The 12,605-nt window shown below is 52.4% G+C and overlaps 1 protein-coding gene and 1 long non-coding RNA gene across 9 annotated transcripts in view; one reads left to right on the top strand and one right to left on the bottom strand.

The window, feature by feature from the left end:
• Nucleotides 1-10,764, bottom strand: part of LOC102727409 (uncharacterized) — a 50,895-nt gene extending 40,131 nt beyond the window's left edge. For all 3 annotated transcript variants that reach the window (XR_014146467.1, XR_004075936.2, XR_004075934.2), the window contains exons 1-2: nucleotides 10,657-10,764; nucleotides 3,735-3,837 (exon numbers count right to left, since the gene is read on the bottom strand). This is a non-coding gene — a long non-coding RNA (uncharacterized LOC102727409). The remainder of the gene's footprint in view (nucleotides 1-3,734; nucleotides 3,838-10,656) is intronic.
• The window catches only part of PROX1 (prospero homeobox 1), a 57,643-nt gene continuing 50,585 nt past the window's right edge, over nucleotides 5,548-12,605 (top strand). For 3 of the 6 annotated variants that reach the window (XM_081824809.1, XM_081824813.1, XM_081824814.1), the window contains exons 1-2: nucleotides 10,281-10,775; nucleotides 10,908-11,013. The gene's annotated coding sequence lies outside the window, so the exon portion shown is untranslated. Of the gene's footprint in view, nucleotides 5,713-10,280; nucleotides 10,776-10,907; nucleotides 11,014-11,462; nucleotides 11,606-12,605 lie in introns of those variants that run through there. The other 3 variants (XM_081824810.1, XM_081824812.1, XM_081824811.1) reach the window with 3 other exon arrangements.

The following is a 12,605-nucleotide window of genomic DNA, read 5'->3' as shown; positions in this document are numbered from 1 at the left end:
GGAGGAGGAAGGTGGGAGAGAAAGCCATGCCAAAGCAAGAGAGAGAGAGGGACGGTCAGCCACATTTCCAAACACGCTAGACACCTGCTTTGGAGAGACCATGACCGAGCCTAAAATTCTTGCTTCCTCTTGATTGAGATCAGCCTTTTGACACCCCCTACCTATGACACTGCCCCCTCCCCCCCAGCAAGAGTTACTTCAATATGAAAACCCATGTGAGGGATTCACAACTTTTCTCTAGGAATCCTACAGTCTCATCTGTTGGATTCCATCTCTCGAATAAGAGCATTACTGGGTGCGTTGAAGAGGGAAAAGAAATTCTAAGAAAGAGATGAAAAAGAAGATGGAAAGCGAGCAGGTGAGGGGAAGAAAGTTAGAAAACAGCAGAGAAAGGGAAAGTGAGAAAAAAAAGTCAGAAGCCTGGAAATGAAGGGCAAACGGGAGAGGATATGAGGTTAAAACAAGGAAGAAATAAAGGTGAAAGGGAAGACGGGAAGGACGGTTGAAAAATAAAATCTGAAATGAGAGTGTTTCCCCAGAAGCTTGGGTTTTCCAGCCACAGGATGGACCGACCCGGGTTGGGGATGGAGAGCAGTCCCCTCCGGGGCTTCTCTGGGCCACTCGAGGTCAAAGTGCATCTTCAAAACCAAATCTTGATTAGAGCCAGCTAAATGTTTTGACTTGAAGGAGACACGAAGGATTAAAAAGCAAAATAGAGCAGCATGGGTAAGAAAGAAACAGGAAAAGAAAGAAAATTAAAAAAAAAAAAAGAACCCTCACGGGAGACACAAAGGGAATGATAGAAAACACTTCTGAATCAGCTAGTCATCTACTAACAAGCTGCAAAGATTTCCAATGACAAGTTGTCACATTAGTTTAGTGAAACTGAAGCAGTACTTATCCCCTTTCCTGTGCTTAATCTCTCCCTGCGTGCCACAAAAACATGCTACCACGTTTAATAGGATTAGTTTCGTTCACTTTCTCCCCCCACCCCTTTTATTTTTTACAATTCTATTTTCAGCAATACAGGGATCCTTGAATTCATGGACTTCCTGCAGTGCACAGCAAAACCTGGCATGCACGGTTTTTACCCTTTTAAAGACTCTATTTGAATCTGAAGAATGTAATTTGACTATTTTGTACCTTTTCTCCCCCAATGAATTACTTGCTCCTCATGGAAATCTCCATAGCTTAGAGGGTGGGGGAGGGGTGTTGGTGGTAAAAGGGTCGAGAGAGAACCAGGGCTAGGAAAAAGCCGACAAAGCCCAGTCTTGCAGAGGTTATATGCCCTAGGAGAAACTCTTCTAGCTCTGACCGCAGGCAAACATGGGTGCCAATTTAGACTGCAAATTACTGGCTTTGTGGCCCTGAGCAAGTGGTGAAACCTTCCCCAGCCTCAGTCTATTCATCCATACAGTGGGGATAATTCTTATCAGGGCTATTGAGAGAACTACACTTAATATATTTTATTTCTTCCCTTCTAAGTTTCACTTTTTCTCCTACTATATTATGTTCCTGAAATCAGTGTGTCTTACAATCCATTGGACATTTAAGGATATCACGTTTTGTTTTTCTCTCAAAGGCCATCTTTAAATTGATAGTGTGTCTTATCATCCATGGGATTTTGGAATTAAAAAATGGCAGCACTGGGTGTAAAGCATCTGGCACAGTTATAACATTGGAAGTGCTCAATAAATGCTGAATTATCTATCATTGCTTATTACTACATCTATTTGCCTCCTTCTGAATTCTCACTGAAAGACCACTGGGATATTGAGAGGAGGAGGTGTGGACACTTTTGCCCCTCATCCAGATTCTTCTAGGCTTGTGCTTCTTTTTTTTTTAAAGATTTTATTTATTTATTCATGAGAGACAGAGAGAGAGACAGAGGCAGAGGGAGAAGCAGGCTCCCAAGGAGCAGGGAGCCCGATGCGGGACTCGATCCCAGGACCCCGGGATCATGACCTGAGCCGAAGGCAGACGCTTAACCGACTGAGCCACCCAGGCGTCCCTAGGCTTGTGCTTCTAATTGAAGTCTCACAAACCCAACTAACTCAAACACATAACTATCCACCCGTGTTGACTAAGACCCCAAATCCTCTAGTCCACTCTGCTCCCTCAATAGGGTCACCAACTGCCATTCTTAGCCATGTGTCACGAGCGTTAGTTATCTGTTGAATGGTGTTGTTCCATTTTCCTGGAGTCCACTTTGGGCTATGTACCCCCTCCTGCCCTCTGCCTGCTCCCCCCCCCCAGGCACTACCACCAGCTTAGCATGGAGGTGATGAAGGGGTGAGGGTGCTTTATCTATGAGGGAAAAGGAGAAGGCCCAGGGGAACCAGGGCGAGGGGAGCAACACTGGGCCTCGAGTAGGGATGGAGGCAAAGGAGGAGAGGTCCTGGGGGGCCAAGGGCTGTGCCTGCAGAGGGACAGGCACAGCAGGGAGCAGGGTGCCTCCACTGTGCACCTGCCAGCCCCCACACTCCCAGGGGGAGACCCCGGGGTGCCTCACAGCAGGCTCTCAGGCCTTCCTGTCAAGCCTGGAGAAGCGCAGGAGCCCGAGGCTTCCTAAATCTCAGCGGCTAGTGAGGGCCTGAGGAAGTCGAGTCCCTGTACACTTCATCCTGGCTTGAGCAAAGGTCATACATATGTAACCTCCAGAACTTTTCTGTTGCCTCCCCTTCAGCCCTCCAGACACACTTCCATGCACCACTCAGCTCCCAGTGAGCTGCCTCGCCGGGAACTGGTGCTCCTTGCCTCCTTCCAGTCGCAGGCACCCCCCCCACTGCACTCACCCCCTAACTCTGCTCCCTCGAACCCCAGGACCTCTCCAACTTGTGCTCTGCAAGGCATACACCTACACTCTCTCCTTACCCCCACCCACTCCCCTCCCACACTCACCGACAGACACTCTCCCCTACCCATCCCTGGCCCCTTCAAACTCTGCCCTCCACCCCGCCTCTGCCCCCTGCCCCCCCCATCTCCCCACCAGGATCTCAAGTATAGGCCAAAGTGTTCCTCCTACCCTGGGAGTGAGAAGTCAGTGTCACCTGTCTCCCTGAAGCTTGGCCCCAAATGTGTGTTTCTCTGTGGTTGTCTTGAGAGTCTTTGTTTTGTCCCCGAGAGTCCTAGCCACTTCCCCCAGGTCCAGAGAGCAGGAATCTTCCACACTTGCCCAAAGATATTCACAAACCCTAGGAAGATAGGCATCTAGGGGTGATGCTTGAGCTCTCTGTCATTCAGGGAGTGCCTCCTCCTCCCAACCCCTGGGTTCATTCACTAGGGACTGGGCCCACAGATGCCCCAAGCTGTCCATCTGTCCCTTATCCCGGCCAGGAAACACCCTGATTACTCATCTCAAGCTTTTGGAAGGTACCAGCAAATACCTTTTTGGGGATGTATAATTAACTACTCAAGGCCATCTCCAGTTCTAAAACTGTCAACCTTCTTGATGTTTCTCTGTTCATTCAGCCCATTCCCTTTCTCTGGCTTTCTTCCCCTCACACTACTGCAGAATCACAGCTGGGGATGAACCTTCCTGCCTATCTTTCTTTGCCTTCTCGCAGCTCTCTTTGCCTGGGCCCCCTTTTAATGATTTTGGGGTGTGCTTGTGGTCATTGGTTTGAAAAGAATCTCAGGAAGAGTTGTAGTTTACTTTACAGAGATTTGGGGGAGTTGTTCATTCAGACATGTAAAAACATACCATAGATGATATACATTTGTCTTAGTTTTACCTAGGATTGTTGACCTTTTTTTCTTTCTTGTTGTTCTCTTCTTGAATAGAACTTTGTGTCCCGTGGTTTCATTGGTCTGATGGGCAGCTTCTGTAGGAAAGGTCTGCCATCCATAAAGCATGGAAGGTGAGAGGACCAAAAAAAGAAAGAAAGGAAAAAAGCAGACTTCAGATCAGTAAATGATTCCTGTCTGCCAGGATGGACAGGTCTAGGTCCAAGAGCATAGAGCCTAGCTTCCAAACATGCACTAATTCTACTGTTTATTCCCTAAAAGGTGAACGGTGTGCATATAAAGGGCCCAAAGTAGCTGCTATGCATATGCTAAAATGTGCACACATGTACATATCAAATGATCATCCAGTTAGCTTCATCAAAATATTTGGGGGCAGGAGTTCTGTATAAAAGGAGTACAGATCAGTGTGAGTGTGCAGAGCACACACTTGTAGACAAAATAGGTTCACTGAACACCAATCATGTGCTGAACAATTTTACTCTCTACAACTCTGTAAGTTGGATATTATCCCCACTTAACAGATGAAAAGAACTGAGTCTCAGATAGATTAAGTAACACACCTAAGGTCACAGAGTCAGTAACTGAGCAGTAATTGGAAACACAGCATGACCCCCAGATGCCCAGGTCCTCCCACTGATTGCCTAGCTGGGATGGGCCCAGAAATCTTTGTTTTTGAAAAGCTCCCTTGGTGATTCTTGATTACTTGCCACTCTTGGAAACCACTGCTCCACATCAAACCATCCCGCTATCCCTGTCACCAGCCTTGCCTCTGAGCAGCCTTCTCCACGTTGGATAAAACCTTTAAAACATATTTAAATAGCAATTTCGAAAAACTCTGCAGCATATGGATTTTCCTTTTGATCTCAAAATGATGACAAACAGACACTTAGATACTTCATAAAAGAAATATCACCAGAAAAATTATAGAAATCTGGCTTTCAACTTTGTCTTGCTCTAATTTAAACAAAGTGCAACTTTCCAGAGTTACTCTCTCTCTCCCCCCAAATAAATCCAAACTGGGAGCTTCCTTCTCTTTTTCTCGGTGCCCGGCCTACACCTATTTATCTCTAGCCCGCTCCTGAATAAAAGCCTAATAAAATGGACAGGAAGGATAACTTCAGTCTTATCACTCCAAATCACCAAAACCCACCAAAAATCGAGCACCTCCTGGGAATTCACACCCTGGAGTCGAAAGACCAAAGAAAGGAGAAGCTGGAGTAACGGCCAAATGTCCTTAGATTAGTTGACAAAAGAAAGGGGGTGGACAGGAGGGGAGGTTTCCACCCCTTCAAACGCCCCCGCCCCTCCTTGGGTCCTCCCGGAGGCCCCCCTGGCCCAGGTGGAGCGCGTCCCCGGGTGCGGGCGCGCCGCCGCCGGAACGGCCCCCGCAGCAACAGGCGGACGGCGGGCGTCTGCGGGCGGCGGGCGGGGAGGGGGGTTGGGCCGCGGGGCCGCTCGGGCCGGGCGGCTCGGATGGCCCCTGCCCCGCGCAGCGTGGGGAGCAGGTGGCTGCCCTCTGCGACCGGCGTGCGCCCAGCGCGAGTCAGCCGAGCAGGGCTCCGGCCCCGGAGGCGGCCCCGGAGGAGGCGAGGGCCTCGGGGCCCCGGCGGGGGGACCGGGACCCCCCGGGGGCCCGCGCGGGCCGGAGGGGCGTGCCCTGTGCTCGGAGCGCCGGACCCCGCCGCAGCATCTCGCGCTCGCGGTCTCCGGGCCGAGAGGCCGCGACACCTATCGCGGGGCTGCGGCGAGAAAGGAAGGGCCGGGAGGGAGGAGGAGACCGGGAGGAAGCCGCCGGCCAGGCAGCCCCGCTCCTGCCGGGTGCTAGGAGAGGCGACTCCCAGCCTTCCCTCCCAACCCGAAACTTTTGCAACCCACGCAGGCGTATTCCTCACGGGTTTCGGCGGCCGGAGTCGCCCTCAGGGAGAGGCTCGGCAAACACACGCGTCCCCCGACACGCGGGCGGAGGTACACAAGGCACACCGGGAGGGACCGGGCCGCGGGGGAGGTGGCTGGGGCCGCGAAGGCAGCAGGCGGCCGCCCAGCCTAAAGGGACTCCCCGCGTGCGAGAAGCAGTGCTTGAAACCCTGCAGAAGCTCGGGAGTGTAACGGTGCCCCGAGGCTTTGCGTAACTTTGCCCACTGCGCCCCCGCGTGCAGAGGCGTCCCCTCGCACTCACACCCTCACCCCACCCCGCTCCCCCTCTGCTGCGGCCCCGAGCCTGCCTTTGTATTTCAGGAACTGGGAAAGACCTGCTAATCTGAGCCAAAGAAGGAGGGATGTAAATTGCGAACATTCCACTCCCTGGTACCCCCCCCCAGATCCCGAGGGAGAGCGTCGGGTTCTCCCCGAAAGCGTTCCCTCCGCTTCCCTCTGCCCATGGGTCTCCAGCTTCTTTACTGCTGTGGACTGAAGAAGGTAAAGCACAATCCGATCGATGCGAAGATTTTTCTGAAAGCACGACCTCTCCAAATCCTAGCCCCCGAAGAGCCGGGCGGGGTTGGAGAAAGGCACGTTATTTCGGGGGGGGGGGAGGCAACAGCACCCCTCGGGAGGCGCGCGCGCGGCCTGGCGGACGCCTTGCCGGGCTCAGCGCGGCCGGGCGGAGTGGCTGGATTATGTAAGTAACAGCCCTCCATGTGCTCACCACCATCTGTTAATATCTTGATATTGGAAAGTTCGGTGCCTGAGGCAAAGCCAGGGTTGGCTGCGCAGAGCTCCCAGCCTACTCTTTTCTACTCGGGGCAGGGAATGTACCTCCCTTCGATTGTTTTCGCCCACTTCCCTAAAATCAAGTTAGTAGTGTGCCCCTTCCCTCGCTGACAACCAACCCCACAGGTGTGTTTTTGTGGACGAAGGGTGATTTTCTTGGAGGTCACTTTATTGTAATGAATCCTTTCGATGAATTTGTATTTTTATGACAGTTCTAGTTTCCTTTAGGCATTGCGGTGGACCCTTATTTGGGATGGAAGCTTTATTACTTAAAAAAAAAAAAAATACTTTTTCCGCCGGCACTCGGGGCCCAAATTCTTGTAAGGGTTATATTTCAACTTCTTTGGAGCGCTTGGCCTCTGTTTACTTTGAAAGCTGTTGGTTAAACAAACATCACTCGGGAGGCTTCGAAGCAGTGGCGTTCCCAGGAGAGAAACGCCGCAGCTGCTCCTTGCTACTGATCTTGTGGCATTTCACTTTTCCCCCCATTCAGAACAGACCCAGGTTGGGCCTGGCGTCACACTGGGCACAGGGGGTAAGGGGGTGGGGGATGAGAGAGAATGGCGGTCAGTCTGCCTCTAGACAGCCGGAAGCAGGCCGGCCTGCACCCTGGAGTTGGTTTTTCTCTCTTTCTCTTCCTCTCTTCAGGGTAGAGGTGGTGGTGGAGAGTGGATGGTTTTGTGAGTGTTTGTGTGTCCAGGCAGGGATCTTCAGTATCTTTCTCCCGAAATCCACGCCCACGTTGGCCTCTCTGCTGGATCTGGTTAAAATTCCCAGAATCGGTTTGTTTAGGATCTGACGATGGTTCTTTGTAAGGTTTTAAATTTCTTATATGTAATCTTCCCTCCTACCTTCATCTAAGGGCTTTAAGAAAGAACGGTGGAGGAGGGCCGAAATACACCGAGGAAATGTCAAGGCAAAGTGTGTTTAACCCAGAACCAGATGCATTAAGTGATAACTGCAAGAGTTTGACTAAGAACTCACAGCAGATCCCCCTTCCCATAAATAAGTAAATGCAGTCTGCATGGATGAGGTTTGTTGGAAAACCGGTCAGAACTTGTGTTAACTTTTAAGTTATTGGGGTTGTGTTGCCAATGGGCGGAGGAAGGGGTTGACCCTAGGCTTGGCCGCTGGTTTCAGAGATGGAACCAGTATCTAGGCGACTTCTCGGCTCCGACCTGACTGATCGCTTCTCCCCTATCAGAAAACAAACCGGGAGTCGCCGGAGATAGGGGGCTCGGGCCTCACGCCTTGCTCTAGGACGGCCCAAGACCTGGGAGAGCGCCGCAGCTTGGGCAAGAGAGGTTGCCAGGAGCCCGGCCTCTACGTCGCCCCGACAGTAAGGGACAGGACAGGGCTCCGCGTACGTAGCTCACGGAGCTGGGCTACGGACCGAGCTCGCTTGCCCAGCGTCGCGCGCGCTCCTATTTCAACCAGCCGCTCTTGCGCCCTAATGCGGGCTGCGAACTGCCGCGGCAGAGCGTGGCGAGCCGCGAGCCTCCGCTGCGTTGGCTGGGGGGTGGGGGAGCTTCCTTGTCCGCCAAGCGGGTTACCCCGACTTCCATTCAGGCCTGCCTTCCCCCGGGAGTGACAGAGGGCTTACTGGGGTTCGCAGGGAACTTTTCCTGCGGCCAGTTCCCGGGCGTAGTGTGCAAAACGTGCATCCGAGCGCTAGGTGCAATTGACATAACTTGTGGGCTAAAGTTCAAGCCATTTCCTTCCAGATTCTGAATCTTTTCTCTCTCGGCTCCCTTTCTTCCCCTTTCTGCCCTCCTCCTTCCCTGCCCTCCTTCCTTTTAAATGTCAAACTGAGCAGATGGTTTTAAGGTGTGGAGGGCATATATCCTTTACTCCCACCAGTTTATTTGTGGGCTGGCGCTAACATATGTACAAACTGGGATACTTAAAGAAAATAATAGGACGGAAAAGAAGAAAGGAAGTAGCCTTGATCCATTCACAGAACCCACATTTCCGCGCTCAATACACCCGCTTACCTCGAAAGGACTCAACCAATAGAAGCATTATTCCATCCTGCATCTAATGATCATGTTGATAGATTATTTCTGTTCCCAGCCTAAATTGTTACATCCCGATTATAACACTTGATACAATAGCCTATCATTGGAAGTGTGAGCGGTGTGTTTGTGTGCTCTGTGTGGTTTCTGTAACGGTGTGGAGGGAGTGTCTGGGGGCAGCGGAAAGGGAGGAATGAAGGCTGGGGATGCTCAAGCAAGTCTCTTTTCTTATCCCTGACACCCACCCTGGCCAGCTTGATTTTTTCTTCTTCTTTTCAGTGTTTGAATCCCGTGCCAAAAGTTTCCTACATGGGGGATGTTATCATCTCTATTCTTATTCAAAGAAAAGACTTCTTCACAGTTTGATGAATTTGAGGCTGAAATTGTAAATGTCCTAGGGAAAGGTGTATGTTGTGTGTGTCTGTGTGTGTGTGTGTGTGTTGCAGAAGATGGTGGTAGTTGTTGGCCAATGTACTTGTAACACACCTCATAAACACTCTGTTGTCCCAACCAATGTCATTCAACCTTTGATCTGCCTGAATTCAAGGAACATACAAAAATACTTGTCCCCATCCTACCTAAAAACTGAGTGTCTAATCGACTAGGTATGAATGTTTCTGCCTCGCAGCCCTTGTAAGTCTTGGCTTTTATAGGATCTTTAGGTCATAAACGCGGTTGCTTTATTAAAAGCCGTTTACCGTGCCCGGTGAAAGACACGTTCTGGCTGCGGCTAGAAATGCCCTTTAGCATTTGTAACTTGCAAACCCCCAAGGAGCTCTTTAAGAGCCACATTAGCTAAAGAAATCTTGCTGGTTATTTTTCATCCAAGAAATGGCAAACCAAAGTGAATTTTCTATAGCTTTATGTTGAAACCCGAAATTTAAGCGTTTGAAATTTCTTGCCTAATAAACTTTAAAGTTTGTTACCCAGGCGTCAAAATTGTGTACTCCTATATGAAACCTCTCCCTGGTCATTCTGGGGTGGGTGAGTTAGTGAGGGGTAATTGCGAGGTAACGTTTGTAACATTTCCCCATCCCCCCCCCCCAAAAGGCTGCTCTACCTACAATCCAAATAACCAAGGGCAAATACTCTTCTTCCTAATAATTTTGGCGGAAGATTAACTGGAACTCCGCCAATACTGGTCTGCTACCAGATGCAGCGGAGCCTAAGTGAAACCTCTGGCACCCATTATTTTAATCCCAAACCTACCTGTATTTTATTGCCCACCTCCGCTCTAAAAGGAAGCAAGGGTGACATGTATTCTTGATACTATCTATGATCATTTAAAAGGTGGAACGATTTGAGCTACCCCCTCCCTCCTCCTATACCACCCCACCCCCTAAAACCCCACTTTTTCTCCAGTATACTTTTCCGTGCCTTCCTCCACCCAAGTCCGCTCCACGCTCGTCCACTCGGGGAACTGGATCAGCTGTATCTGGGAAAGGAAGGGGGGGGGAAGGACCTGCGTCCTGGACGAGCTAGTGTGAGCCGAGCGCCGCTCGCGCCGTCGCCCGCTTTGCACAGTGCCCGCAGATGGCTCGCTCCGGCCCCGGCGCGGCGATCCCGTCGCCCCGAAGCGGTGGCAGGGCGGGGGCGGGGGTGGGGGCCGGGGATGGAGGCGGGGGAGGGGGAGCGCGGGGCCCCTCTCCCCTCCTCTCTTCCCAGCCCCTCACCCCCACCCCTTTTATATTTTTTTTTTCTCCCAAGTTCTCTTGCCTCGCTATCCCCCCTTGAATCCGAAGGCGCCTCGCGATTGGGTGCTGGGGCCGGGTACGTCAGTCAGACTGTGACGTGCAGTCTTCCTGTTTCCTTCAGCTGTGTCTTAAAGTAAATCTTGTTGTGGAGCGGAGCCCTCAGCTGAGGGAGCGCTCTGAAATAATACACCATTGCAGCCGGGGAAGCGCAGCGGCGCAAAAGAGCTCTCGCCGGGCCGCCCGCTCCCTCTCCGCTCGGCTCCTCTCCGCCGCTCCTCTCTTCTTGGCTCCTTTCTCTCCTCTCTTCTCTCCGCTCCTCCTTGCTCTCCTCTGCCTCCTCTTCTTCCCTCTCCTCTCCTCTCCTCTCCTCTCCTCTCCTCTCCTCTCCTCTCCTCTCCTCACCTCTCCTCTCCTTTCCCCTCCCACCCTTCCCTCTGTCCCCTCTCCCTCGCCCGCTCGCCCCGCTCGCTCCCTCGCTCGCGCACACTCACCGGCCCCGGTCCAATTATCACATTCATCACCCGCAAGACACCGCCGCGTGTGTGCGCGCGCGTGTTCTCCTCTCCCTGCCGGCAAAACCACGCTCGGTCCCACTGCCCTCTGCACCCGCGTAAGTATCCTCGCCCCCTCGCCAGTCCCCTCCCCTTTTCCAGAATCACTTGTCCTGGCTTGTTCTTGAATGAGAAGAAAAGAGACGAGACTCCCATTACTCATACCCGTGTAAACATTTTTTTTTTTCCAGGAGAAAATGGTGTTATTTAAATGAATCATAATAAAATAGCCTCTAAACAGTTTCTAAGCAGGAGCCTCCGTGGAACTCAGCGCTCCGCTCCTCCCAGTTCCTAAGAGTAAGTGATCCGCTTGGTTTTTATTTCTTTCTCTTTCCTGCTCGTGGCTGGGGTGGTGGTGGCGATGGGGGGGGGGGCGGTGCTGATACTGCTGGACTTGTCGCTGATCTTGTCACCTTTTGTGTACTGTTTCTGGGCTGTGAGGAGGCGTTTGCTTCCTTTCCTTCTTTCTCCTACCCTCTCTTCTCGGGAGAGAGGACCGCGAGGGGGACCGGGTCGCTTTTTTGTTCGCCTGGATCCCCTCTTTCCGCCAAGCCTCATCCTTCCCGTCTTCCCCGGTTAAAACTCCTGTGCTAGTCCCCTCGTCCTTTCTCTTTGTCTTGTTTATTATAGCTGCCTTTCTTCCAGGCTCTTCCAATTTGCTTGTCATTTGCATACCTTTCACTTCTCCTTTTTAACCCGGGCAGAGGGCTGGGGAGTAGGGAGGAGGGCAGAGGGAGGAGGAGGGCGCTCTGTTACTTTCCTCGCAAAACGCTGTCGACGGCGAAATGTTGAAATCGGGGTTGGAGCGGTGGAGAGATGGTCCCGGGAAACCAGCGCGGCGCCCCTCTCCCGAGCTCCGAGGACCCAGGGCTAGGTCAAGTTGAGTTGGGTAAGGAGGCGGCGGGAGCCTCAGGAGGTGGGGTGGTGGAGGGATGGGGCCCGAGCGCCGCAGGGGGACCGAGTGGTCGCGGGGCGGGGTGGCGGTAGGGGATGTTCTTGGGCTGCGGATCTGCGAGGCGAAGACTCTCACGGTCCTCGCTGGCAGTCCTGCGCTGTCGGGGCTGCTCGGATCTGCTCTTGCCTGGGTGGTACCTGCAGTTCTGCCCCAGTTCGGAGGACTGGGGAGGGACGAGAACAGAGGTGAGGGTAATTGTCACTGGGAAGAATGGTGAGGAGGGCGGGAAGAGCTGCTATCTTGGCGGAACAGACTAGGAGGGGGCGAGGAGGGGGGCGTTGGCGGGGAGACATCACCCGAAGTCCAGTTTAGCAAGTTGTTGGTTCTTCTGGCGGGCTAGCCACTTACCCTGCTAAAACTGAACGTTGGTGGAAAGTGTGGATTGGAGTTGGGGGGGGCGTGGAATGGCGGGAGGGAGGTAAAGGGGGAGTAGCTTTCGAGAGAGACTCACACGTCTCCCGCCACTTCTCAGCTTTTTTCGGGAAGTTGAGAGCCCTCCAGGCTGGCAGAGAAAGAGGAGGAGGAGGAGGAGGGGTTGGGTGATAGTCTTAAATAGCCCAAGGAGGCAGGTTGGAGTGTGAAACTGCTGTTCTTGGCAATCCAGAACCCTACTCCGCCTGGGGGAAGGCTGGGAACTCACCTGCTTGTTTTTATTTTTCCAAGAAGGTCTGTGTTGTCTCCTTGAGCTTATAAAAACAGTGCAAGCACAGGGTGGCCTTCTCTCAAAGTCAAGGCTATAAGTGTCTTGTTCTCTCTCCCTCCCTCTCTCTCTCTCCCTCTGCCCCCCCTTCCCCCACCCCCTCCCTCCCACCCTCCTTCCCTCCCACCTATAACCTCCCTTACAAAAAAATAATTTCCTTTCCTAAACTAGGTAGGCAGAGATCTATTAGTAGAGTGCTGTGCATGGGCAGGGCCTGACAGGTGTGTTGTGTCA

This window comes from Leptonychotes weddellii, chromosome 6 (genome assembly GCF_054177405.1).
Source record: "Leptonychotes weddellii isolate Sample4059 chromosome 6, ASM5417740v2, whole genome shotgun sequence".
Classification (NCBI taxonomy): Eukaryota; Metazoa; Chordata; class Mammalia; order Carnivora; family Phocidae; genus Leptonychotes; species Leptonychotes weddellii.
The sequence above is the reverse complement of the archived record's forward strand: the minus strand, read 5'-3'. Positions and strand labels throughout refer to the sequence as shown.